Raw genomic sequence first — 12,177 nt, 5'->3', positions numbered from 1 at the left:
ATTTACACATAGAGATCTCACACGTACACACACACAATTACACCGTCACAGGCAAACAAACTGATACATGGCCCACTGTTACAAGCCTTCAAAATGCAGATACATACCTATGTGACCCCATCTTCCTACACACACAGACACTATTAGATTCATACAGACACAGACACAATCTGCACACAAACGCAGAACATATTAATTCAAAAGACACACCCACCGTGTGTTCATATAGTCCTTGTGTGTGTTCATTCAAGACCAGACATATCCATGGAACCCCTGCCAGGAAGGCTTAGCCTGGCTCCAGAGAGGCCAGCAAGGGCCCTCTCGACACATCAACACCTCAGGGATCCCTGAACTTCCCCGCTAGGAACACTGGCTGGGTCATCAGCTCTGTCCTAACCCAGCTAGACTCCAAAGTGACCCAGAGCAGGCAGGCAGGCTGACTGCTGGGGCTGTAACGGGACCTGGTGATGCCTCTACAAGCTCCAGGCCAAGAGAACAACAGCTCATTCCTGAGATAAGGATCCTGCTGCCATCTGCCAGATCCTGAGGCGGCTCAAGACAAGCCAGGGATGAACCAGAACTCGGCTGAGAGCAGAGGCTCCACCCTGGAGAAGCACCGCTGGAAGCACCCACGCAGGGAAGGACTCTCCCTGCCATAGGAGCCTGCCAGGCAGAAGGGTAAGCATTCTGGGAGAGGGGCTTGGGAGGGAGCGACAGTGCAAGAAAAGCACCTCCACCCTGCACCAGGCTGAGAGCTTCTTCAATTGTCCCAGGTCAGGGAGCCTCTCCCGGCTTTTCTATCTCCTTAGAAGTCTTCTCAACCTCCTCCCAAGGGTTCCAGCCTTTTCTCACCCCTCCCTCTCCTTGGGAGGTTGTTCCTAATGTCTCACCTTGATTCCTTTTGCTGCAGCACTAAGGAAGTACTATAGGGAATGAGAGAGGAGAGCCCGGAGAGAGGGAAGAAAGGCAAAGTGGAAGAGAGAGCTGGATGGGAGACTCGTGGAGAGACAGGAATGGAGGAATCACAATGGACTCTCCAAGGAAGAGGACAGTGGTGACTTCTTGCCCCCACAAAAGCTGGCCATGCTTTATGGGGTGTCATCTCAATAGTGGTGCCTACTCTCTGCTTGTAAATTCTTTCGGAATCTTCAAGGTGCTTCCAGAACTCCCGACCCTCCCTCTGGAGGTAAGGGAGGGGAGAAAAGGCGGCTCCAGCTGAGGGTATTGATGTGTTAATGCAGCCAGCGTTGAGTTGTCCTCACACACCCACTGACACACCATACAGGGGGAAGTCCAGGTCCCCACAGCACAGCTGGAGCCTCCGAGTGGACTTTGCCAGCCCTGCTCTCACCAGACAGAGAGGGGCTGCAGCTATCCTGCCAGAAATGTCCTCATTCCCACACAGGCACACACACCCACACACTCACATACACATTCACGCTCACACAAAGGCTGAAAATGTCACCCTGTCTTCCCACATTCCTCCTTCATGCCCCTTCACCCCAAATCCAGACCGCAGGAGGGACTCAGCCATTTCCAGCCATGTCAGCATAGAATGTCCCTTGGTGGAACTTGCCCCAACCTGAGCAGGAAGCCACAATGTCCAAACTTGAGCCCTGCTCTGTGGACCTGTCCCGGTGGGGTGAGAAGTCTCTGGAGTTGCCATCCCCGCCACCCTCAGGCCTCATCCTGGAGTGGGGCACGGCCCTCCCGTAGCACAGGGTGCCCAGGGCTGTGGTCTCAGGCCTGAGCTCTCACTGGCCATGATGGAAGCAAGCACTCAGACTTACATCAGCCTTAGTCTCTTGCCCTTTCAAGGCAAGCGACTCCCCTGCCCCTTGGCCCTGGCCTTAGGAGAGAAGGAGTAGTGCTGGGAATAGCACACAGTCTGATGAAAATTGATCCTTCCCAAGCTCCTCCTAAGCCCTCACCCAATGCCCATGCTCACCTCCCTCCTACCCCACCTCCAGCTCCTGCAGAGCAATCCATCCCTCTCCTCCTACTCACAGCACAAGTTTGCAGGGCACCTGCACACATGTGTGAGCCCAACAGGGGACACATAAAGATCCACTCAAAGACCTCCACACCACAGACACCCACCCTGAACCTCAGGCACAGGGTCTCCTGGGGAGAGGTCCCACACCCGGCTGCAGCAGGGCAAGGGTGGACAGCACTCTGCCAGGCATCTCAGGCAGCCCCAGGCTCTGCTGTGAGCCCTCACTGCCCCTTTCCTGTCCACTTGGCTTCATGCTGGCTATCCCTGCCCCCTGCCCAGCCCCGTACCTGGGCTCAGGCACACGAGTAGAAGGTGGAATGCTCCTCCAACTCCCATGTTTCTAGACTCGGTGTTTCCTCCTCCTGGGCTGGATATCCCGTGGGGTCGTGGTGGTGGGTGTGAGGGGGTGGGTGGAGGGGGGGGAGCTGAGGGCCCAGACACGGCCCGGGGTGGCAGGAAGGTGCAATGAGTGCCCAGCTGGGGAGCAGCCGGAGTTATTTCTATGGGAGGGAGGAGGCCTGGTCCCCGCCTTGGGGAGGAGTCCCAGGAACCCTAATTAGCGGGGTGACAGGGTGGCCTAGCTGGGCATTACTGAGTCCTCACCCAAGCTCTTCCCTGTCCTAAGAGTGGCACAGGATAGCCAGCGGGACTTGTAATTAGGCACCTGTTAAACTTCACTTCCTCCTGGCCACATCCTCAGGGTGACAACAGTCACCTCATTTACAGCTTCCAAGGGCTCCCCTCACCACTCATTTGCTGCCTCCTTCCCTGGGGGAAGTGGGGAAGAGGAAGGAGAAGCCAGGCTTGGGAGGAAGAGTGGCCAGGCTCTGAAGAGTTAATCCTGATCCCAAGGCATAGGGTTCCCCAGGAATGTCCAGCCCACCTTCCCCCGAGGCTTCAGGCCTTTCAAATGGAGTCAGGCCTCCTGAGCTGAAAGAGGAGAGAAGGGGTATGTGCAGGAACAGAGTCTCCTCCTAGCTGTCCCCTCTGGAAATGTCCTCCGCACCCATACCTGACTCAAGGCCATCCCCAAGTGTAGGGGACCCCTGGGAGCAGGGGTGCTATGGGGGATTCAGGGTGTGTGGTAGGAGTAAGGTGACTGATGAGCTAGTGAGGGAGTGTTGGAGAGAACAGTGCCCAGAGGACCGGGGAAGGGGGTGCCAGTGTAGGCGTGTGCACCCCTCAGCAATGTGTCTGTGGGAGGGAGGCAGGATGTCTGTGCCAGGGTGTCTCTGTGAGCATGGCTAAGCCCCTCTGAGTGAACTTCTTGAGGGATCGCTTGGTGTCTTGGCTTCTCTGCCCAGAAAGAGTGGCCAGGTCTTGAGGGTTAATGCAATCCTAGTATTAACTGGGTCCTTGAGACCAAGGACCCTCACAACCTGGACTGGTCATCGGGCTGACTAAACCAGCACAGTTCTGGGTAAGTTGGCGCTGGGGTGGGGAGGGTCCTGGTAGGCATGGGGAGCAAGGGGAGGGCCGCCCTTGTTGGCTTGTCTGAGGGGGACAGAATGGGCCTGTGCCTCACTGGACTCCATGGTAGGAGTCAGGACATGAGTGATCCCATTCAATAGCTTGACTCCCTCAAAGGAGTCAGGGACTGCCCCCATCCCTACCATGGGGCACAGAAAGGGCAGAGGAGGAAGAGTGTTGGGGAGAGTTATGGGGCTCAGGGATGCTGCCAGGGCCCACCCCTCTGAGGAAAAATAAGACAGAACATTAAGGAAACACAAGGAGTCCACGCGTCTCTGCATTCCAAGCCCTTGCACCTGAACTCCCAACAATAACAGGGCACTCTGAGACCTACCAGATGTACGCAATGAATATCTTCATTTCCTTATTTATGTTTAGGTTTATGGGATTGTCCTCCTCCCTTTGAAGAGCAGGGATCATTATCCCCATTTTACAGATAGGGAAACAGAGGCCTGAGAAACATGGGATTCAGCCAATGCGGCTGGTGCCTAAGCTGGGATACCCAGGTACCCAGGGTGTCAGTCCAGAGTGTCCAAAAAATGGTCTTGGTGATCCTGTGGATTACTAGACCCACCCACGAACAAGAACCATGGAAGGTCAGGGTGAGTGGGAGGGAAAACAGGTGAGACCACGAACAGAGAGATTGAGGAGAAAGCAGTAAGGTTGTGGTTCCACTAAACTACAGTGCAGGCTTGGGATTTAATTGGGTTCTGGATGTGGGCTAATGTTAGAATTGAGGTTAAGTTTGGGGTTAGTTGAATTATGAATGAGGTTGAGGTCAGATTTGAGGTTGGGATTAGAGTTAAGGTTGGGATTAAGGTTAGAAATACAGCTAGAATTGAGGCTCGGGTTTATGGCTGGGGTTGTGTTACAATAAGGAATAGAGTTTTAGTTTCATTTAGAGCTCTGCCTGGGAATACAGTTAGGGCTACATCAAAGGCTGGGTTTAGATTTATTTAGGATTGGGGTTATAATTGGGTTAGAACTGAGTTTGAGATTCATGTTGAAATAGGCTGTGGTTAGGATTGGAACATGGTTTAAAGACACGTAAGCAGCGGGAGTTGGTAGGGATCAAAGATGAGGTTTTATTTCTAATATAGAAAGACTTCAGCCTCCATCTGCTAAATCCAGGTTTGGCTAGAATTTTCAACCCTTAGTGCAGGGAGACTACTAGTAGCACATGTTGATTAGGGTCCCAAGACTTGGAGGAGGAAGCCAAAAGTACACAAGCCCATCTAAGGGGCATGAGACAACTAAATCCCATACAGAATGGACGCCCTGAAGTCCTGCTCCACAACTAAAGCTCACCACCTGGCCAAGCTCCAGGAAAAGCATTTGGGGAGGAGACATGGGAAGCTATTGACAATGAGTGGGGCTCTGACGCCAAACCAAACTAGAAGATGGGGTCCATCAGAGGGAGTCTTACTGACTGGGGAGGAAGGGTGGTCTGGATTTGGAGTCCTCAGGAGATGGGACTTGGGAGAAACTGAGGGTCTACATGCTCCTAGAACAGCCACTTTACGGGGCACCACATGGGGATCTTTCAAAGCCTGAAAGGGCCGAGTGCCATTGTTGTTCTCCCTTGACTCTCTGAGGCTTAATTGCTACCTCCTTGCAATTTGAGTCCTGTAAAAGAAGCTGTCAGCCTTCTAGCCCTATACCCTGAGCCCTGCAGGGTTTTCGGGGAGGGCAGTGGTGGGGAGGCTGTGGATGGGGTGAAGGCACTGGGATATCAGCATAGTTTCCAAAGCATATGTCGCAGCCCCACAGTCCTCTCCCTCTGTGAGAACACCAGCTCGCAGTCCGTGTTTCTCTCTGGGCCGTATCCTCAGCAGTGGAAGAGGGCCCCACTCCTAGGAAGATCCCTATCCCAACTCCTCCCTCTCATTTTTCCCCAGCCAGTCTCCACCCCAAACCTCTCATTTCCCCACCCACTTCCTTTTCAAGTTTTATAAAGGTCTGGTCGAGGAGACTACTGGGGTTCCCCCTGTGACCCCAGAGAGAGAGAAGAAAGAGATTGGGAGAGATAGTGATGAGTTAAGGGGCAAAGACAGAGACTGGGACAGAGACAGACAGAAAGACACATGGTCTAAATGGCCCCTCCGGAGACTCAGAGGGAGACAGAGGAGGCAGAGCGCCCAGGCCACGAGCTGGGAACCAACACAAATTTCCGAAAGGGCCCCTTGCTTTTTCCTGAGAAATCCGTGACTCTCCAGGGAAGAATGGCCCTGGTTTGACTGGTATTTGCTTCTATTCTAAGACAATAACAGAAAATCAAAGACGGGCCTAGAAAGGAGTAAACAGGGAGATACAGGAGGTAGGAAGAGGCTGGACAAAGTCTCAGAGAAGGCCACAGACTGCTTCCAGTATGAAGTGCAGCCCAGCCCCAGAACCTTTCAGGGAAGGACAGGCAGAGGGCTTGGGCTGCCTACTCTTCCTCCAAAGCCTATTCTTCCTCCAAAGTCCCTTTCACAGCAACTCCACCCCAGCCCTCTAAGCCCTGCCCTTCCCTGCCTGGACTTGCCCACCCCAACCCCTCTCACTAGCCGCCAGACTCCCTGGGCTCAGGCTCAATCAAGCTCCCCACAACCCCTTCCTTGGCTGGCACTGCAATTTGACTCTTTCTAAACTCCTCCCTACACAGTCAGCAAGCTCCTCAGCCCCCTCTCTCAAGTCCCCATGTAGCGCAGGGCTCACCCTGCAGCACCCAGGGAGGAGTTGTCCTGCAGAGGAAACCTCTGAGGTAAGACTCTGGGAGCAGAAGCTGTGAGTGACAATGGATAGGCAAAGAGTCACAGAGAAGCCAAGGAGCCTTGCAGCTGCTGTCTGTCCACCCAGCTTTCAGTGACAATTTGGAGGTGGAGGTCTGCCAGGTGAGGCCATGGTTGCATGAGAAGGGCAGGGGGCTCAGAGGTTGCATGGGTGGTGATGGGACAACATCGAGTTCTGGTTACAGAGAGGGATGAGATCAACATGTGGGGTTAAGTTTGAGGGTGTGGGTTGGGTTCGAGACTAAGGCTCAGATCAAAGCTGGCAGGGAAGAGCTGTGAACACAGGTGACACAGGGACACCCCAAGCCCCTTCTCAGGTTTCCCAAACCTCAATGGTTCTGACTGGTACACTTCAAAAGAAGTAGGATTCTAGGAGGAGCCTGGATATGCCCACATCTCTCCCATCAAGCAATGTCCTGAAGCTGACAGACTCAGAAAAGCAAGCAGCACACACATAGTCCCCATCAATTAAAGGAGTGGCCGGAGCTGTCACTACATCAACAAAGCACAAGAGCAAAGGGAGGCAATTGAATGCCACCAACTGACCTGTTAGCAAGAGAATGAGTGGAGGCAAGAAGAAATCGCTTGTAAAGGGTATGTGATTTCCTGATGACAGATCTGAGGAAGAATGAAGAGACTTTGCAGATAAAGGTATCTTCACCTCGCCAAGATCAACCACATCCTGCAGAACCTTCATTCATTCAGCAAACAGCTGGGCTTTATGCTAGGCCCTGGGGAAATGGCAATTAAGGAGACTCAGTCTCTATCCTCACAGAGCATCCCATCTGATAGGGAACTAGCTCCTGGCCTGCAATGTGGTAAGCTGCAGTAATACGTGCAAGGACCCTGACCTAGTGGCAATGATGTTTGAGCCGAGATCTGAAGGATAACTAACAACAGCGTGCCAGAGAAAGGAGTAGGGGGTGGAGAGAAGTGGCCAGGGGAATATTTCTGGGCTTGGTAAGTAAGCCAGGTCCCTGCTAGACATGGCCTGAGAAGAGCAAAGTCAGGAGTGATAGCTGATGATTATTTTTTAACTGAGGAAGGAAGATCCTTGAGAACAGAACCCCTTGGGACCTTCTACCCAGAACACCAGAGCACCTCACAGGGATCAGAGCCAGGCCCTCAGGTGGATTAAGCAACTAAAATTGATTGTCCTGAACCATGAGTCTGTCTGTTTATGGGGAAAGAAACTTTGTGATGAATTAATCCACAGGTCCAATGGGACTTTGACCTTTTAATTTGTAGAAATAAAACTTGCCTTTGATTTTGCCATCTGGATTCCCCAAATACATATCCACAGAGGGGAACTGTGGTACCCCTTGACCTGCAGGGTGGCCCCAGGCCTGCCTTGCTCCACTGGCAGTTGCCCAGGAAGGTGTGTGGGAGTTGGCAGGCGTCAGTACGAAGCTGCAGCTGGTGTGTGTCTTGTTCAGAGCCTTTCTCACAAAGCTCGTCCTGACCAATCCTTGCTCTGCCCTCTGTGTTTGTTTCCTGTTGCCTAGACACTAGGATAGAAGGAGTCAAGGGGAAGGTGGTGCCACAGGGGTGGGGCTCAGAGGCAACAGAGCTCTGCTAGGGCTGCAGGGACAGCGGAAGTATTACCTGGCAGGAGAGTAGCAGGCCCAGCCCAAGGGATAAACTTGAAGATTCCCCATTCTCCCAGTTTCCTCCTCTCCCTGAAATGCTCAGGAGAGTCCTGTGTTTCTAGAATGACAGGCATTTCCCCTCAGAGTCAGGATGCATAGCAGCCAGGGTAGGAGATAGCTGAAGAAATATCATGTAAAAGGAGTCTGGCCCTGCCTTGTGTGGTCCCAAAGAGCAGAGCTCGGTCCACGCGTTGGATACACAGGAAGACACATTGACTCAATATTAAGAACCTTCTGGGCATCAGGGCTTATCTGAGATGGTTTGGGTTGCCTTTTGAGGTAGTGAGTGCCCTGTCTCTCAGGATGTACAAGCTCAGATTGTCCAACCACTTGACTAGAGTTTGCAAAGGATATTCAAGCATCAGAGGGTCTTTGGGGTCCCTTTCTGCTTTGAGATTCTAAGATTTGGTGCCCATCTCCACTACACAGGGACTGTCTTTCCCAGGGACCATGCAGGAAAGCTCATTGGCTCTGGACAGTTTCTTCCAGGCCCCGCTCTTCTGCTCCCCACTTCCATTCACCCGCTTCTGACTCTTCTTTCTGGGAGTCTCCTGAGAAAACCCTCTAAAATCTCAACCCTACTCTTGCCCAGCCTCAAAGTTATCAAAAAGTATTGAGATGATGACTACCCCTTTCTTAAGAGGACATGGGTGAGAATTCAAAAAGAAACATGGAGCTTGCACCTCAAGGAGAATTTCCCAACTGGGAGGGGACAGGTTTGGGGGACAGGACTGTGGGAATGTCTGAGCTATTTAAGCCAGACAAATCAAGAATAACTCTACGGTGTCAGAAATGAGGACCTTCCAGGTAACCTTGGCATGATTTCCCCTGACATATCTCAGAGTCTGGTAAGGGAGGCAGGTTGCCGTAGGCAGCAGCCCAGGAGGGGAAGAGACCTATGGTCTGCAGTGAGCCATCTGCTTCTTCCACAGTTCTCCACCAGGCTCCCACTCTTTGCAGAAGCAGCAGTTAGGAGGAGAGAGAGTGAGAAACAGAGTGAGGAGCTCACTGTCCCCAAGTCTCCACAGCCTACAAATCCAGACTTCTTGTCTGAGGCTCCAGCGTCTCCTTCCACCATCACCTAAACCACGGTCACTCTTCCTCACCCTGAAAGCCCTGTCTGTCTTTGAACTCTCTCAGCCCCTTTCATCTGAGCCTAATCCAAATGCTTTTACTGAGACCAAGTCATGTCCAGCTGTGACTTGAGTCTTTCGGGGGTAGTAAAGGACATCCCAGCACCCCACTGAGGAAGGGACAGCATGGCTTAGCCACCAGGGCAGCTGCTGAGTCACATCCAGCTAGAGCCGCTTCTGCAGCAGATACGAAAGTACTGAGATGCCTCCAACCCACAACAGGATGTGGTGTGGGCAACAGGCACATGTGGGTGGGTGGGACATAGAGCTCAGCCAGGAGCCAGGAGGCACATGCCTGGGAGGCAGCTGCCTGCAAATCTGACTCAGTGCCCCAGCAGGGAGCCCAACCCCTGGATTCTCTAGAGTGGACTAGTTCAGTCTGACATCATAAGGGCTGGAAGACCCCCAAGGCAGAAGACAGGGGGCTGGGAAGTCCACGGGAAGTTAATATGTACCTTTATACATAAAATAATGTAAAAAGTAGATGTGAAAAGATCAGATGTCCATATAACAATGTCAATAATCGTGTTGGCAATTAAGAAAAAAGGCTTTATGTTAACAAAGACAATGCAGCAAACTGCATTTCCTACTTATCTCTTACAGCCTCTCACACAGCCCTGTGTTGGTTCAGTGGCTTAGGGAGTACACAGAGCTCACCATCTACCCCTTTGAGCATGAGAAGGAGAAAACTGAAACCTCCTCAGCAGAAAGCACCCCACTGAAGGTCCAACCTCTAGTAGCAAGACTGAACCTAGGAACCCACTAGAGTCCTCAAAAGAATGCCCATTTTCTCTTTGTCTCCAGGCCCTAGCCTCACTCTGCAGGCTAAGCTCACACAGTGTCCTGCTGGGTCTGCCACTACTATCATGCAGCCTAACCCCACCAGCCCCCACTTGACGCCAGGAAATTTCTCTGTAATTATCCCCACTGCCATTCCTGAATGAGATTGGTAGAGGGTTTATAAAAGATTGCCCAGATGTAGTTGACTGGCCTCAGATCCCAACTGCCTGCCCAGCTCTCAAGAGTGTCAGGCATCTTAGAACTAGTTTCTTACTGGTTCAGACTAGCTCTGGAGCCCATGAAAGCCTGGGTGTGACTTCTTAGGAATCCCAAGAGAAGAAATTGAACCTCTCTTCCACTTCATGGGCCAATTCCAAGATGGAGAACTCCTGATGAGAGTGGAAGGGTCAACCCTGGGGCAAAGCCCTGAGATTCTCTCCCAAACCATCTTTGCTTGCTCAGAAGCGGCTATATTCTCTCTTCTCCAAAGCCAGCCTTTATTTACGTAACCTATAACTGCCCCTGTGTCCAGGCCCAGTCAAGACAGTCTCACTCACTTTTAGTAAAGCTTTGGGATCTTCCAGGACCCAAAGACCTATATTTTCACCAGCAGCAGCTCTGGTCAAATGCTGGCCTTACTTTCAACCTGTGGTGTTGGCCCATTTTTGTCTAAGTGGGCTCAGAAGTTAGCAGTGGGTGTGGAATCCCCTTTCTCCTCAATCCTTTCTCCACAGTGGCCCATTTTTTCCAGCTCTGAGATAGATGACTTAGGTGTGAGACTAAGCAAACTCTAAGCACCCAGGATTTTTCTGGCTTTCCTGGGAAAGAATATCTCCTGAACTAGGCAAAACCTTGTTCCCTGGTCCCTGCAGCATCAGCTAAGCAACAGGTGATGCTCAGAACCTTTACCAGTGTGCCAACTGCAGACGAGTCCCGGAATCCTCAGCGGCATTGCCATGTCTTCTCTCCCATCCGAGGCTGGGTACCACATCTTCCCAAGACCCCTAGGGAGGAAGGCCTCAGCTTCTCTAGGAAGGAGGGTTGCAGTTAGGGGTGCCAAGCAGGGACGGTGAGCAAACCTCTTTCCCAAACATTTGGTGGGGCGGGGCAACAATCTTTCCTAGTGGGAAAGGTGGAGAGGGCGCCTGGGGAAGCTGTGGCTGTCCAGAGGAAAAGGAAGCACAGGAAACAGCTTACCGACTCTCCCTGGGCCCCATGAAAAGAGGACTCTTGCCTGAGGCTCTCGTAACCTGGAGTTGTAAACACCAGGACGCACCCAGCAGCTTCCTTGACCCCTCTGGTGCAGGGCCCATCAAGGAAGGCAAGACTGGGCTCTGGATTTGAGAGATGAAACCGTCCCCAGGGGTAGAGAGGTACCTCATCATCACAGCAGCTGGAGGAAAGCTCTTTCCCCTAGGCATACAAAAACAGGGACATGGCTCCATCCCTAGAAGCTAGCAGTCCAGCCCCAAAGGAGCACCTGACAACCAAGTGAGAGGCCAAAAAGGCAGAGATGATGCCAAAGGTACAAGAAATTTGGTGGAGGCAGCTCAGGGGAGAAAACAGGAGCAGACTGACATAAATGAGAGGCTTCTGAGGGGGCAGTGAGGTCTGTTGTGCTCAGTGCGTGCCTGGAATGTACCTGGCATGTAGTAGGCACTCAGTAAGTATCTGAATAAGTGAATGAATGATGAAAGTATAGTTTGCGGCAAAGTGAGAGAAGTTAAAAACAGATGAAAATTGTTTGGGAGCCCCACCTATGGGAGTGAGGTCGACTGAGGAGAGCCCAGCCACAGGAGTGGCTGAGTTCGGGTGAGGGGACTGGACTGGCAGGGTGGGGAGTGCAGGGCTCTCGGTGTGCCCTAGTAGGGGATGGGCCAGTGTCTGTGTTGCAGCATTGCCTGGAATTGAAAGGGTTCTGGTGGGAGAGAGCTGAGACGGGCACAGTGAGCCCCAGGTTCAAACATCACTCCCTCCACAGATGTGATCTGAGTCATGGGTGTGATCCTAGTAAGAGCCCTGCCTCACCCGGCCCTGGTGCCTCCTTCACCAGCTCCACCTGGCCAAGCCTTGCCCCAGCCCCTCCCTGAGAGGCATCTGTAGCTGTGCCTCAATGCCCTGAAATGCTTCTGAACTGGGCGTCAGGGTGGAGCAGAGACAAGATTGTGCTGAAGGTTCACATCCCAGGGAATCACAAAAAGGCCAGGAGATACCAGGACAAAGGGACCTCCTGGCTTAGGAGAAACCATCATAGAAGCATCTTCCCATTCCCTTACCCTCAGCACCACGCCACCCACACTCGGGTCCCCTACAACCTATTTTACTCCACTTCAGTACCCTGTAGCAGCCACATTCCCACAAGAAAGCCAAGCTGCTCC

The sequence above is a fragment of the Macaca nemestrina genome, chromosome 1, assembly GCF_043159975.1.
Source record: "Macaca nemestrina isolate mMacNem1 chromosome 1, mMacNem.hap1, whole genome shotgun sequence".
Taxonomy (NCBI): Eukaryota; Metazoa; Chordata; class Mammalia; order Primates; family Cercopithecidae; genus Macaca; species Macaca nemestrina.
This window is presented reverse-complemented; position numbering follows the sequence as displayed.